This window comes from Rhipicephalus microplus, chromosome X (assembly GCF_043290135.1).
Source record: "Rhipicephalus microplus isolate Deutch F79 chromosome X, USDA_Rmic, whole genome shotgun sequence".
NCBI lineage: Eukaryota > Metazoa > Arthropoda > Arachnida > Ixodida > Ixodidae > Rhipicephalus > Rhipicephalus microplus.
In genome coordinates this window covers 308,193,068-308,206,129 of record NC_134710.1, presented here as the reverse complement: position 1 = coordinate 308,206,129, position 13,062 = coordinate 308,193,068, and positions in this window count along the sequence as shown.

Here is a 13,062-nt window from a genome sequence, read left to right as displayed (position 1 = left end):
GATGCACTGACGGCGGTTTCAAGTCAGGTTCAAGTCACGGAGCGTTTATGAATACGGGGGTTAGAAGTGCAATCCAAGCAACCGTGTGAGTTTCTTCCATTCGTCTTGACCTATAGTGTTATTTACCCCTATTTCAATGGAGGACATCTTCCCTGGAAAACCACTGAGCGCCTTAGTGAAATAGATTCCTCTATTTGCTTCAGCTTCACATATTCGGTACCGCAAGCTTCGTTTCCTGCGCGCGAGCGCTGCCAAAGTTGACAGGTGGGTCATTTTCAGAAACCGTTCGCCCGTACTTGTAGTAAATACGCTGTCAATCGTTTAGGTAATTTTGATTTTTGTACAACGCACACCTAAAGGGGTATTGTAGGGTAATTCCCCCCCCCCCCCCCCCAAAAAAAAAATTGAATTTTCAATTTTGACGCTAAAAGAACCACTGAACCCTGAGAAACTAACTTGTGGGAGCCCGACGTCAAGCGGCCGCTTCAAGTGGTTCAAACGCCGGCCCGAACAGAGTTCTTGTCGCTCTGTTTTTGTCGCTCTGACCATCTTGCCGCTGAGACGTCCACGTCATGCAGAAAAGCCACCTCTTCTGTCAGCAGCCCTAGCGTTCGCACGGCTCAGTTCACCGGCAGCATCTCGGCGTCGGTACGAGAAACGCCACACGTGCCCAGAGTGCGTCCGCTCGCTTTGTTGCCATGCGGCGTTGATTCGACGAGCAATAAAAAACAACAAAAGTGAGTTCGTGAGCCGGCAACGCGTGGCGGCGGTTGCCAGAACCCGCATGGCCGTAAAGCTGGCTTTCCCTTAAATGGACGCTTTTTTTTGCGCACGTGAACACGCTGGGCGAATGGGGGCGCGAGCGGTGAGCTGTATCAGTGGCTCAACTCTGCTACCTAAAGGTACCATATAGAGCAACTCTAGGCGAACTGTTGGCTCGTGCAGAGCGAATAGAAAACTATCATCACCATGAACCGACACGCGCCGTCTTCGTCCTCTTCTGCCTCTTTGTCCTTTTCTGTATCTTCTGCTTCTATCCCAGAACACGTGCTCGCGCCGACTTGTGTGGCGTGGGATGCATAACATCGATGGGGCGGAGAACGAGGACACCAAGAAATGCAAGAGTGAGAAAGGAGAAAGAGAACAATTTCGGCAGCTCCCGCGTAACATGGGAATTGATATGTGTGTCATGCGGAGGGGAGGTAATGGTGTAGGTAGGTAGGTAGGTAGGTAGGTAGGTAGGTAGGTAGGTAGGTAGGTAGGTAGGTAGGTAGGTAGGTAGGTAGGTAGATGATAGATAGACAGATGATAGATAGATAGATAGATAGATAGATAGATAGATAGATAATAGATAGATAGATAGATAGATCGAAAGATAGAAAGATAGATAGAAAGATACATAGAAAGAAAGATAGATAGAAAGATACATAGAAAGATAGATAGATAGATAGAAAGAAAGAAAGATAGATAAATAGAAAAAAAGAAATAAATAAATAAATGCGTGCTCACAGTTCGCTAAGAAATGCTTCGCATTTAAAAAGGGAAGACACGCAGAGAAAGATGGAGTGACAGAGAAATCAATAGGCAGAAAGAAATACAGAAACAAAGAGACAGAAAAAAGGCATATAAAAGAGAGAACAGGACAGAAAGGAAAAAGAAGAGAAAAATAGAGAATCAAAGAGAAAGAGACGAAGAAATAGAGCGACAAACGAAAAAAAGAGAAAGAACAATCAATCGAGGAAGACAAAGGTAGAGAGAGAAGAATATAGAAATACTAGTAGATTACACAAGGAAGGAAGAGAAAGAAAAGCAGAAACAGCACTGGCTCCTCAGGCAGCTCTGCATTTGCTTCATGCTTGGCACTAGTATAGTGCGAAGCTGTCTTGCTTTTAATTTTTTTTCTTAAATTCTGCCAATAAGCGTAGTAACTGTTTTATTGATTTATTTATTTATTTACTTATTTATTTATGTTTGCTGTACCTGCATCTTGTTTATGAAATTGACAAGTAGAGGCAATGTTGGTATTTCTTTTCAGATATAGCGTTTACCCGTACTTCTGTACGTATGCTTTTCATTTAGCTGAAAATTAACTGCCATACGTTTTATTGAGAAAGTTCTCGCAATCACGAAGGCTGTGTGACAGCCACTGTTTGACCCGCTTTGTCCCGCATGCTATACGTAGCGCGTTTGATGTTCGCTGTTTATGTGCAGTATAAGCGTCGACAGAAATGTTTTTGTGAGGCGGGAGGGGGGAGGCTGCAACAATACTTCTTGTCTGTTCGTGTGCGTTCTTTTATATATGCGTGTAAACAGAGTATGCGCTAGCAAAACTGGACATCGTAGGGAGGGGGGAGTTTGAATACGCCTCCCATTTGTTTGCACCCATAATTTGTAGTTTTAACAATACATCAGACTTGAACAGTCGTGGTTCCAGAGCGCAAGGCGTGTTTATACACGTCTTGTGCTGCCGTTATTATGAATTTCCAGTGACATGCGGCGCATTAATATTCGGCCCTCTTGTTAACCCAAATGTTGTCTAACACACTTATTAAAATGTTCGATAAGTGTTTCAGCATTGCTTTAAACTAATGTGAGATAAGGCGTCGCAAAAACATAAACTACTACGAATCAGTGCTCTTCTCATCGATTCTATGGTTCCGAAATTTTTTTTCTCGTGGTTTGCATGGGTTGCTGTGCAAAAGGAATGAGTGCTCGCATTTTTGTGTCGCTGTTTCTATATGTTTCAGTTTTTACAGGTACAATGGAAAGAAGTTTGCAGATCTGCATTCAAATATTGTTTACCAGCCAAGGTGGCTTAGTACCTGGGTATACCGGGTCGAGCTCGCTTCGCTACGTCGATTTCTCGCCACCTAAGCCGCGTATCCACAAGGGCAAAATATACGTGCACTTCTTGTGAGTAAAAAAGGATAAGAGATAGTCAAAATTAATCCAGAGTGCTCGCCTTGCCTCATGGTCATATTGTGATTCTGGCGTGTAAATCCCCAGAACCTTTTTTTGGCTTATCGTTTTAGTTTTTTTCCTTGGTATTTTTTCTCTTGACTTTTTTCTTTGTCTTGCTTTAATTATTTCCAGACTTTTATTTTTCTTCCCCTTTGCTTATTACAATGGAGGTTCGCATCGCTGATTCAACTATTACTGGGTTCAGCAATGACCGTTTTTTAAGTGAGATGTGTAGCCAAAACTTTTTCCCTGAATCTCAATGATTTCAACGAACAGTTGAGTGACATAATGCCGACAGGAACAGATCGTTATTGTTGATTGAAGTGTGAAAATGAAATGTTTAAAATTATAAGTGAGATTGAAATAAGGTTAAAAAAGTTCAAATGAGGAAGTACGCAAAAAAAAAACAAACATGATAAGCTGCTTAACTTCGTTATGCATGAACGAGAAGCATAAAGACTGTGAGGCGAAGGGTGAGGCAGACTAAGACGGGAGCTAATTTAGCGCCTGTTTTTGTACACCCGGTAATTCACCTGAAATTATTCGCGCTTGGCGTTCGCGGATTATGCCGAACCAACCATAGCTCGACGCACGCCCGTAACCGGAGAAGGTGCCGAATTTTGAAATTCTGATTCTTCAACAAAAATAAGTTATGAAAATAGCTTCTCTTCCGAAATTGCGAACGGCTATATTTTCTAAAAAAGTTGAGGTCTACGCTAGAGCTTGAAACTTCTTTGCGAAAGTACCTTGCACAGGCGTCTTATCGGGCAAGAAATTGTGTTAACAAATGAAATATAGTGCCGTAGAAGCGTGAAACAGCAATCAGGCATCACAATGGGAATCGCGCAACGAAACGGATGTTTCTAGCCCATAGTACGGAGGGCTCAGCCGATACTAATCGCCATCAGCCACTGCATAAATAAAGTGCACATGATGAATTACAGATGTCTAGCGGATACCATGGTTCTCTTCAGACTGGCGAAAAGTGTCATGGTGAATGCTTCCCTACTTCATGAAAATAATCATTTTTTCAGCTAGCCTGTGGAGGTACAATTATTTTTGACGAAATGAGTATACCTTACATGTGCACCTTTATAGTTCCAGGAAGGTCTACAACCGGCTCTAGAAATACTGCTGTTTCAGTTTTCGCTTTGTTCTGCGGGTTCCCGCAAGCCTGGCGGTCTCTTTATTGAACTTGAAATTGCCACGAAGCTTAGAAGGCATAATTGTTTAGTCGTCTCAGAGCCCTGGAATGAACGTTCCAGAAAAGAATGTTCCGGGTATAATATTCAGCGCGAAAAATGATAAACTAAGGTGATAAATATGATAAATACCCTGAATAGTAATAAATAATAAATAACAATAATGGTGTAATAACTAGCATAATTTGCGAATGTTGCGCTCTATCTGGCAATTGTACGTTGTATAGAATGGCTTATTGATGGTATGTTGTCACAAACTCACTAACGAGTGACATGCATATTTCTACTCGTACAGATTTTTTTTACGAAAATTGATTCCAAATGGTGGTAGAAGGTGGAGGAGGAAGGGGGAGGGGAAGAGCCTATCAGCGCATTTCTTGCAAAAGGAACGACTGCAGTCTATAGTGCTAACATGAAAGGACTGGAGGAAGTGACTGCACCGAATGCCATCGACGTCGGTCGGATGGGGCGCTATTTGGCCGTGTTGAAACTTCAGTTCTACTCGCGTGCTCCTTAGGCGATGTTGAATGCCCTTGCTTTGTACGCTCCAGGTGTCTGCTTATGATCGCTTTCTGTGCTTTTACAATGCGGTTCAAGTGATAGTTTACGGCTCTAACTTGTTGTAGGCTTCGCCCAATGCTTTGTAAACAGCAACGAAGAGGAAACGACGGATGCAGAACGAAACTCGTATATATTGGGCAGACGCGTGCTGCTGGAAGGCGCCGTACGAGACTTTCCACGAACAGTGCACGCATAGTAAATACGCGAATTCACCGCGCACCCTTATCTCCATAGAATTGTATATTACGAAAAGGAAAGATAGGCTGAATGCAGAACGCTCGTTCAATAGGTGCACTGAAATAGTCCCTTGCTACACTGAAGTTCGTGTGGTTCGCCGTCATGTAGTTCAATGGGGTGCTGAGCCAGCCTCCCGCTGTAGGATTGCTGACAAAAGTGCCATATCTTTTCTGTCTTCTTCGGAAACACAGTGTGCGCTCTGTAGTACAAGCCGTTTTCCCGCCTCCTATTTTAGGATTAAGAAAAACAATGCTGTATAACACTGAATACGTTGGGCTATACTGCTCTGTATCTGCTTTACTCTATCAGAAAAGTTTGCGCGTGCACCTGCAGTGTAGTACAGTGTTGTGTTGCGGCGTGTCTTGAATGTAGCAGGCATGAACAGCTCAAAGTTAAAACATGTTGAACTGTTTTGGCGACGCTGTTTCGTTATTATTATTATTATTATTATTATTATTATTATTATTATTATTATTATTATTATTATTATTATTATTATTTAGTTTAACTACTGCGTGTTTTTTTTTTTGGGCGAACCGTGTATGGCTGTTAGCCTCATTCGTGGGTCAGTATACCACAGGTAGGGCACTATGTAAAAACCTTTGAAACTGCCCGAAGGTATGAGGTACCAGTGTTTCCCGTGTTATCGGTACCGCGGGATATATTGATGTAGCAGGTAGCACGAGTAGTTGGGAAGTACTTCATTTTTTTTATTTAAATGGTGGTAATGATGTCTTTCTCCCCTTGCTCTGGCATTTTCTACCCGGGTCAGCCAGCACTTTGATTCTGTGTCGTGGAAGCTCTCTGGACCTGAGAGTGAATGCGGTTTAATTGTTGTGTGATAGCGTGGAAACAATGAATGACGAGAAGGCACGCGGGCGAGCGCTATTCGTCAACTAGCTTTATTGTGGAGGAGGGCAAGAACAGCAAGAGAGAAGGCAGGGAGGTTGATCAGGCACATGCTCGGTTTGCTACCCTACGCTGGGGGAATGGGGTGTATAGAGACGAGAGAGAGAGAGAGAGAGGAAAGAGAAGAGAAAGATACAAAAGTGCCGCCATATCCACGAAGTGAATGATGATGAGTGGGCGAAGCTCCGGAGGTAAACCTGGTAAACCAAGAATCGTCCGTACATTTCGCCCACTCGATTTTATTACAACGCTCCCCCTAGCGTACGTCGCCGAACTAAATCGAACGATTGCCTTCCACCAATGACACGCACCATATGTTACATCATTCCTATTTTATAACATCTCGCATCTCTTCATCATCGGCTGCAAGTACCGCCATCTAGTGAACACTGAAGGAACCAAACGAGAGGTGGCTACATACAAGGGACGCACAGCTCACGCCTTAAAGGGCTTCGCCTCTAAAAAATTGTCAGTCACTGGGCTGACGCGTATGCAGTGGTGACACTACACAGAAGTTAAAGGCGTTCACATAGGCCTGTAGTCCTCAAAAAGCGCAAGACGGCTTTGACTGCCTTTTGACCGGACTACGGACGAGGACGATGCTCCAGCAGCACCTGCACAGAGAGTGGCCGATTGTCCAATTGTCGCAATGCGTCAGAAAGCTTCTGTCTCTCAGAGGAAAATCGAGGGCAATGGCATAGCGGATGGTCCATGTCTTCTTACGTCGCATTCTGCACTGCTTTATTGTGGAATGGAGCGCTATATATATATATATATATATATATATATATATATATATATATATATATATATATATATATATATATATATATATATATATATATACGCAGGCAGTGTTTACAGTAAGTAAACACTGCCTGTAAGTACCTAAAATTCCCCTGGAAGTTAGCTATAGCGCAGGCGGGAAGTGCACACGTTAATATTAATATTATGTTATTATTAATATTATGCGCGTGCACTTGCAGTGTAGTACAGTGTTGTGTTGTGGTGTGTCTTGAATGTATAGCAGACATGAACAGATCATGGTTAAAACATTGTGAATTGTTTTGGCGACGCCGTTCCGTTATTATTATTATTATTATTATTATTATTATTATTATTAGTAGTAGTAGTAGTAGTAGTAGTAGTAGTAGTAGTAGTAGTAATATTATCACAACGCGTGTCCATAGTGGTGATGGTCGTGGACCCTTCAGATCGGATAGTAGACAGAAGCTTATGTACTAGTGAATAGAGGTCTCGATTGGTGTGCCGAGGAAAGCACTTAGCGGTTGGGGATGTCGCGTCACTATAAATGGTGAGTGAAGGGAATCGAAATGCCACGACCCCACGAGCGGAAGAAGGTGGGCATTTTTTCGCAAATTAATGGCTAAATGAAGGCGTAAAAATTCAATCAAGACAGAAGTTTGGAGGCTTGAACAACGTTTCGAAAGCGCACCTGTCTTTGTCAAGCTGTCAGCCATTTGTCGAAACGTTAGCTCCAGGACATTCCCAATTGAAGAACTAACTCTTCTTCTTTTTTTTTTGAAATCTTTAAAACAACGCGTGTCCTTATGGTCGTGGACCCTTGATTCTGAGAAAAGAAGGAGGGAAAGCAGCGGCAGGCTGTCTTTACGAGTGGGTGGTTTGTGCGCACCAGTGTCACACTCTCCTTGCTTGGGAAAGTATCGTTATATTTATTCATGTGAGCCGTCCAGTGGGCCGAGGAAGCCGTCAGGATTCAAGGACTCCTGGCCGTTGTCTAGTAGAGAGCATCGGCCCACCCAACCAACTCGCCGTACTTTGAATAAAGTTCTTTCCTCCTCCTCGATGGCAACTCTAGATGTGGAACAGCCTTCTGACGTTTTTTTTTTCTTTTTGCGATTTTCTAGTGGTGCGAATGGTGCACCTTATAGCTTTCGTGAGTAGATAAGTTACACCGTGTTTATTCACTTTTGTTGGTGCTCAGGTGACTGAAAAAAAAAATAAAATGTGAGACCTAGCTAGGCTAGCGTACATTTATTTGGCACCATCAGCGATGATAATGTGATAGCAAAGAAACACAGTTTTGACGCAATGGCGAAGCAATGAGTGTGATAGCAACAACTTGGAATGTAGCGCTAAGAACGGCAAGCAGATCGAAACGTGCAGCGCGTTACTCACCCACAAATGACGCACGAAAACGATACACACAGGACGAGAGCGAACTAACAACGTCTACCGCTTGACACTTAACGCGCTGTTTAAACAAAAACGACGCATGAAACATAATCACAGCTACAGATGAGTGCAAACTAACAAGTGTCCCAGTTGTTACACCTCGCTGTGTATAAGAAGCGCACTCTTTTCGCAAACGGGGTCTGTCCAGAGACCGAAGTGACCTTTGTGGGCCCAAAAACTAACGAAATAGTTCCGGTGAAAGCCGAAGGCACACAATTCTTCCCACCAAAATATAAGCGAGTGTGCACAAGCTAGGCAAACTTGTTCCTATGCACAAGTCTGCCTTCGTAGCTTTTAAACTTCTGCCGCTTTTTACAGCCTGCTCAACCCACTCCATCTTGTACCATCTGATGTCGGCTACTTTACGTCTATTGATTAATTTAGAAAGCTCCACTAGCTGTATTTTGTCGGTTTCATTTGAGATTTTCATGGTTTGTCACCTCTTAATAAGAGTTTTAGTCTCCTGAGATAGTATGCCAGTGTCCTGTCTATAGTGACTGTACCTCCGACTTGCATTCCGAATTCTTATATGATAGTTGTAAGATTATTGTAGATTGTGTGAACGCTAATGTCAGTTACCTCTATTAGTGCCTCAGATCTATTCTGAAGAGAAACTCTGAATTCCTGTACTTTACCTCTCACCGCTTGTTCATTAATTGCAACAGAATCGAAAGTTGGGCTAGTTGGATATGCATGGTATAACTATCATTTAAAGCGCACGAAAAACAGACAAAAAGAGAGGACAAGCGCTTGTCCTCTCTTTTTGTCTGTTTTTCGTGCGCTTTAAATGATAGTTATACCATTCATTAATTGGCTTTTTGTGTATCAGTTTTCTCTTTGCTTTTTCACATCTAGGTGAATACGAGCTCTTACCATTCTATGGTCTCTGTATCGAATCTTGCCAACTATTTCTACATCCTGTACAATGCCTGGGTGTGCACACAGATTGTAGTGTTTTTCATTATTAGTTTTGCCATTAGGACTTCGCCACGTCCACTTACGGTTAGCTCGTTTGTTGAAGAAGGTATTATACTACGTCAGCTTAATAAATGAGTGTTTGTAGCGTAATCAGACTTTAGCTGAATTCTACTAATTCATTTTCTTCCATGCCAGAAATGACTACGCTTTTTCGGAATACATTTCGGAGGGCCACCAGAATGGCTTGGGCGTTTGGCATAGAATTACTCTAATAAAACATGTGGTTGCCTCTGATTACGTTTTGAAGAACCGTGAACGATTGAGGACAATCAGGCACCTGCAAAATTATCGGCACCATAGAACACTAATTACCTTAGGCCCTAAAGCCTGCATAACTTTGTTACATTGTTACATAAGTGAGCAAACATTGCTAAACAGGGCGTATTTTCATGATGTTGCAGAGAGCTCTTTAGGACACATCCTTGTCTTGTGGTCACGGTTCAGAATAGATACTATAGTCGTAACATTTGTAAGACAAAAATAAGTTTTACAGTAGGCTATTTATAAGGTAAAATATTTCTATTCCCGGCGAAAATAGCCTGTCGAGAAGAGTACATGGTGAGTGTATCGCTACTAAATTGTACATAGATGTTGAGGCTCTTAAAGAAAACCTGAAACAAAACACAAACACAAAGACCGAAGTCGAGCACTATAGGTCTTAATATATTACCCATATTAGAGTGGTATCCTGGCACCGGTAAGATGGTGGATTCTTGGATTCACTTTCGAGGCATATCATCCACTCCAGAGATTTTCTAAATCCCCCTTGAATTACCTGAGACGACCGTAAGGTGAAGTAAATTTACATTTATATATACACTTTATGTCATTCAAATGATATGGGGCAATGCTCGGGTAACGCATAGTTACTCATCTATACGATACCCAGAGCTTCACCCATTTGTCATGATTCACTTAGAGGGGATGCGGGGACTTTCAACTTGTGCGCATTATCGCAGCATGTTTTACTATATAGAGAAGATAATCAACCTATTATTCAGTGACCCTGTCTAACTACTATCATATTCGACTTGTTACGCTATATCCGTCTCATCAAGTATTCCGTAGTTTATATTATTATGACAGGCCTCTATGCAGAGTCGACATTAAAAAAAATAGATGGAGGTAAGAGTGGCGGCGAGGGGCTCAATAAAAACAGCGCATGACGTATTTCGTCGCTTGTGGAGAGCAGCAGAGTCGAGCCGAGCGTGAGAAATGCGAATGACAAGCAGCGGAAGTGGAGCGTGCGGGAAGAACGCGTCCTCTTGCTAGTGGGTTCGTGGAGTGATCAATGGTGAACGAGAATGTCACCTGAGTAAAGGAAGAGACGGACTGCTGGCGCATCGTTACGGAAAGTGGATTTTCGAAGCCATGATTGAAAAAAAATTTCAATTTTAGTAATTATTACTGCCATTGGTCTTCGAAGCTGGAAGACTGCAAGCGTACAAAATAAGAGCGGCAAGATGACGGGTGAAGGTATACATACGGAGAGGGAGGTGTATCTTGAGGGTTAAAAACGCGGGTGCGTGGAGTTGACGGTGAGAACGATGGTGAATATCACTGTCTGAGAGGCGTAAAGAGAGCTGGCGGGAAAAGGAAAAAGGGAAGCCGTGATACGGAAGGTGTGGAGAAGTGTTTCGTGATGATGTGGTACTATACGTTGCTGAAAAGCGAGCAATCACGTTTCGCAAACCGACAGCTTGCGCTCGGTTTGTCGCTTTCGAGATCGGCTGGTTGAAGTGCGTGACGTCTGAAACTAAGGCGAGTGTAAGCGTTTACGCGTGCTTTTAGGCAGTATTTCTTTATTTACTTATGTGTTGTCTCTGGAAGAAATAACGTGTGTCACTCTATGATTTGTTTTCTCTTGTAACGCATGCGGACGTATACGGCTCGGTTGTTCAACTGCGTTACTTTTCCTTTACGAATGCGTTGAAAGATCGTTGAAGGGGCAGCTGTGTGTTGTTTGTTGCCAATATTCATTTTCACTTCTTGAACAGTTGTCAGCTCGACTGCTCGCTGGCACAAGGCACGCTAGTTATACGAGAGAAGGTGGTTTTATTTTGGTGTGGTTGTCAGAAGTAAGTTGGCATATGCGGGGTCTCGCCACATTGCTGCTTCCTTCGCTATCGCATAGGAGCGCTACAAGAACATTATGTCTGCCATGTCTCTTTTGTTTGTTTCTTTCTTTCTTTCTTTCTTTCTTTCTTTCTTTCCTTCTTTCTTTCTTTCTTTCACTTCCTCGGTTTCATCTCGCTATGCGAATGTTCCCCTACTTGAGTATACGAAACTGGTATCTCACCGACAAATCCGCATAATGAAGTCGTCCACATGTGAAATTATAAATGGGCACGTGCTTAGCAATTGCCAGATTTGTCATTGAAAACGGACGTATTAACTTCGAAGTGGAGAGACTCAAGATATTGTAATAATTACAATAAAACGATGGCTACGGCACACATTTGGGAGGTACAATAGAGATATTCGACGTTTTGTCATTTTCATTTTTTGTTGCCCCTTTCTTATCATGGAAGTATTTGATGCAGACGGGTGGTGGTGGTATCTTTATTTCTCTCAGGAGAACAAATAATAAAAAATGGAGGGGACCAGTACAGAGACTGGTTGCGCTATTTCAGAGGAGGTCGGCGGGGATCCCTTGGGGTACCGCAGCCTCCACCGCGCGCTGGATCAGCCGGCGTTGATGTTCTGGCTTGGAGACACGCAAAAAGGACTCACAGACTGTGGGGTGTTTGTGTTGCCTTTGTTGTAATGCGTGCACGTCCACACCATATGTATGAGTGACTGTAAACAAGCGATCCGCAACTACGATGCCGGCTGCATCTGTCACAAGACATTGATGTGGGGGGTTTACCGATACATCACTGACGTCACTTTCGTCACGGAAGTTGCGCCGGTAAAATGCACACGAACAAGTAACAAAGAAAAAACAAAATAAAAGGGGCGTTAATTAGAGTGATCTGGTAGTCGAACCCATGATCTGTCGATGCGCAGTGATATGTTCCCGGCAGTCTATCCCTCCATCCTACCGCCGCACATGCACGAGTCTTCACAAGCGCGTCCTATATACAGTGCTCATGGTTGGCAGGCGCTATTTCGCCGTCTGGGAGCAAAGTAGGGCATCATGACATTAACAAGTTCCACGAGGAAGTGCGGCGATTGTTTTAGCTAAATGGAGGCTTTGAACATCGCAAAGGCTCATTCCAACTTTCATTTGGTGTAAATAGTGTTTAGAAAAATAAAATAAAAGGTTTGTAATTATAGCTAACATAGTTTACAAAACACATTTGCTACAATAAGCGCCTAAGAAAGGTAACGATGTTAACGGCCAAATTACACGTACCATATGCTTTGCTGCGACAAAAGACGCCACCGGTAAGCGTAACACCATGCCGCATTTCCTGCTTAGGCTATGTGAGTTGTGCATTTCGCGCTCTGGCAGTGCTGTATGCTATGGGCACGAAGAAAGGCATAGGTTAGCCTGTTATGGGGATAACACGCCTTGGCGTTTCTCTCCCTGAATTTATTGAGCAGCAGTTTTATCGTACATATATGTTTGTTGATTGCGTCTTAGCACGTGATTGACCATATGCGGCGTCTAGGTGTATGTTAACTACTTCTGATACCACAAAGGTTCAATCATACTCACGAGCTTGGTCATCAGGATAGAGATCATAGGTTTCAACGTGGCTACGTCCACGTCAAACGGTGGTATATAGCTGCCAAACACGAATAGACATGTGCAGAAAGAGGGAGAAAAGTTGAGGCAAAAGCAGGTAGGTTAGACAGACAAAAATTATTTGGTTTGCTACCCTGCACTGGGGAAGAGGTAAGGAGAAAGAAAGGTGTGGGTGTTGGTGCACGATAAGGTTCTAGGAGCTTCACGCTAAATATATCCACGGTGGCATGCGGTTCAAACGCGAGTCTCATCCGTGGTGGCAGCCCAGTATTCCACCACTGAACTATGCCACTTCTCGAAACT